The sequence below is a fragment of the Vombatus ursinus genome, unplaced genomic scaffold (assembly GCF_900497805.2).
Source record: "Vombatus ursinus unplaced genomic scaffold, bare-nosed wombat genome assembly UNPS02014830.1, whole genome shotgun sequence".
In the NCBI taxonomy this organism is placed as follows: domain Eukaryota; kingdom Metazoa; phylum Chordata; class Mammalia; order Diprotodontia; family Vombatidae; genus Vombatus; species Vombatus ursinus.
The window spans coordinates 24428309-24431961 of NW_020954608.1; positions in this window are offsets into that span (position 1 = coordinate 24428309).

Genomic DNA, 3653 nt, shown 5'->3' on the forward strand with positions numbered 1-3653 from the left:
TGTGTGTGTGTGTGTGTGTGTGTGTGTGTGTGTGTGTGTGTGTGTGTAGGGGAGTGATTTTTAGCTTGGAAAGAAAAGTTGGTGGTGGGTGGGCGATGAGACTTAACTTTAAGTATGTGTGGGATAGTTATGTGAAAGGCAAAGTGAAGGCACCTTTCTCTTGGAGCCAGGTGGCAGAAGTAGGAATAATGGGTAAAACTGGCAAAGGGGAAACTAAGCATAATGTCAGGACAATTTTTTAACTATTACAACTCTCCCAAAGTTGAATGAGCTGTCACAGGAGATAATGAGATCCCTCACACTGGATTTTTTTTTTCCTTTAAAGCTGGATATCCATTTGTCAGATATGTTGTTGGGGAATTCTTAGCTAGCTATAGGTTAAAGTTGGAGAAGGAAATGGCAAACCACTCCAGTATCTTTGCCAAGAAAACTTCAAATGGAGTCACAAAGAGTTGGACACCACTGAAAAATGATACTACAACAACAACAACAACAACAGTTGGAGTAGTTAACCTCTGAAGTTCCTTCTAATTCAATGATTCTGTTATTCCGTAAACATTGGCTAATAGTTGTAAAAAGGAAGAACAATGACTAAATTAATAGATTATACTTTCATTTACATTCCTCTTTTCAATAACTTGAATCAAATTTTATTTCTTGATTTTGCATTCACAAATGAAAGTGTTAGATAAGCCTCACACAAGATTTTTGAAATTCAGAAATTCTCATTGATATTCTTAGGCATATATTGTTGCAAATGTAGCAAATATGTCATTTTAACTATTCTTCTCCAGAAATTACAACATACGCATCTCTGTCTTCATTTTAAATAGAGAGAAAACATAATTTTATTTAAAAAAATAAAATAACTTCAAATGGTGTCAAGAATGTTCATTCACAGGCATTAACGTAAAAATCATGATGATAAACTATTCATTAGAGTAGTAATATAGTCATATGCCTTCTTTTCTAGCTTAATTTTTCCCCCTAAAAAATAGTTTAGTGGTGCAGATTTGGATTCCAGAAGACCAGAGATCAAATCTAGCCAGAGATGCTTTCTAGCCATGTGTTGTTGCTGTTAAATCATTTCAGTTGTGTCCAACTTTCTGTACTACTATTTTGTGGTTTTCTTGGCAAAGATAAGATAAAACAGTTTGCCATTTCCTCTTCCAGCTCATTTTACAGATGCAGAACTAAAGCAAACAGGGTCACTTAGCTAGTAAGTGTCTGGTGTCAGATTTGAATTCAGGAAGATAAGTCTTCCTGATTCTAGGCCTGGCACTCTAGCTGCCCCTCTAACTGTGTGACTTTAGGAAATTCACTTGACACATGTCAGCCTTGGTTTCCCCTCTGTAAGATGGGGATAATGATAGCATCTACCTCCGAGAGTTGTTGTGAGGATAAAATGAGATAACATATATGTCAGGAAGGAAATGGCAAACCACACTTTGCAATCTTTTAATCAGTAAATAAATTCTTTGGTTGTTGTTGAATCATTTCAGTCATGTCTCACCTTTGTGACTCCCATTTGAGGTTTTCTTGCCAAAGATACTGTAGTGATTTTCATTTACTTCTTCAGCTCATTTTAAAGATGAGTAACTACAGGAAACAGGGTTAAGTGACTTGCCCAAGGTGTCACAGTTAGTAAATGTCTGAGACTAGATTTGAACTCAGGAAGATGAAATTTCTGACTGAAGGCCTGGCACACTATCCACTGTGCCAATTCTAGCTATTATTATTTTCTCTTCTTATTTCCCTCCTTGCCTGTTTCCCCTTCTGCTCTCAGGGCTCATATGCAACAACTCTATCACACTTCTAATTATTTGTTGCTTCTATTGTGGCATAGGCAGGAAAATCAGCTAATTAAGCTTTTTCAGAAAAAAAAAATTATGTTAAAAGTCAAGGAGGCTAAGATAAAGACCTATGAGAATAGCATGGAAGTACTTTCTGTTAACTATTTGGATGTTTTTTTTTTCTTTCTCATTTTTTGTATTTGGGGCTAGGCTTTAGAATATAGAGTTTTCCAGAAAACTACTTTTCTGATCAGTACAGTTATGTTCCATATGAATTTCAAGCAGACTGTCCCACTTTAGTGCTTTATCTTGTTTCTACTATAACTAGAGATAGATAAATCAAGAATGTCAGTTTGCTCAATAAACCACCTAACATAGTGATAATCATTAGCTATATTATCACTATCAGTTGACATGGTATCAATCTTTAAATGACTTAAATGAAGATGCGTTTTCTTGTCTGTAAACTGTCAGGGAAAGGGTTTTTTAAATCTCTTTTAGAGCACCATGGGACTATTAAGCATTTCTTTCCATTAATTCACCTCAATGAAAGAGTCCTAAGTATCTGTTATATACCCCACTTATAAAACTGTATTGCTCATGAAATGTGGTTAATCATCCTCTTAGGTCGCAAGCAAATCATAAAAAAAAATGAATTTTGTGTAGAAAAGATGCAGCCACCTCATCTTAAAAGATTAGCAACATTGCTTTGTAAGCTAGAGTTCAACTCATAATATGTCTAAGAGCATTAGTGGATTATAAAATCCCAACATACATTTTTTATTCTACTGTGGCTTGGCAACTTTGAGAAACACTGCAGTTGAGTAAAGCTGTGTTCACTTAAAACGTGTGTCTTTTTCTTCCTATTTAAAAGTGAAAGGTTGTCTCTGTGTAGACTAGGACAAGCAAATTATTAACAATTATAGGTAAGTTCTGCATTGAGAATACATGTGCATTTGTGAGTGTTTGTCCATTACGTGAATTTTCTCAATTAGCACTTTAAAAAATGTAGTGTAATTGCTCAGCATGGACTATGTCAAACAAAAAGCATATGATGTAGTGGACAGACAAAAAAGGTAGAAATTAGAAAACTGGGCTTCTAGCCAGATTGGATTACAGCAGCGTACTCTGTGGTTCTAACCTTGAAGCCCACCAAAACACTTATGACCCTTTTTTGTAGCAGTCTACTCTATGAGGAGTGAAGGAAAGCAGGGGAGGGAAAATTCTATTCTCTGGAGGATTACCAGGAGGTCTTATTTGTCCTATGTATAAAGGAATAAGAGGCTTGCCAAAGAGAATCATCTTGGTGCCACTTTGGGGGTTTAAGATCAAGATATCCATTCTTGGATAATTTGAAAAAATGAATTTTTTTTTTTTAATTTTAAGGCAAGCCATAAGAAACAATGACTAAAAAAAAAACAACATGTATACTTAAACTCAATTTTCATTCTCGGTTTAACTTTACCGTTCATTGCTTCTCTGTAAGCCATGAGAAAAGGGAAACAGAGGTGAGGGAGGAGCTTGGAATCTTCAAATGGGGCTGTTACAGGATTCTCATAGTTGACACAGTAGTGATAGTGTTGTATTTGGAGTCAGGATACCTGAATTCCAATCATGCCTTAAATACTTACTCCCTGTGTAACCCTGGGCAAGATACTTAGCCTCTCTATGACTCAGTTTCCTCAACTGTAAAATGAAGAGATTAGACTCAAAAGCATCCAAAGTCCCTTCCAGGTTTAAACCTGGATTTTTTAAAAATTTCTTTTGATTTCTGCCTGTCTTTGTGAACTCCTCTAATGTCTTTTTGTGTGTGTGTTGTTGTTGTTGTTGTTGTTGTTGTTGTTGTTGTTGTTGTTGTTG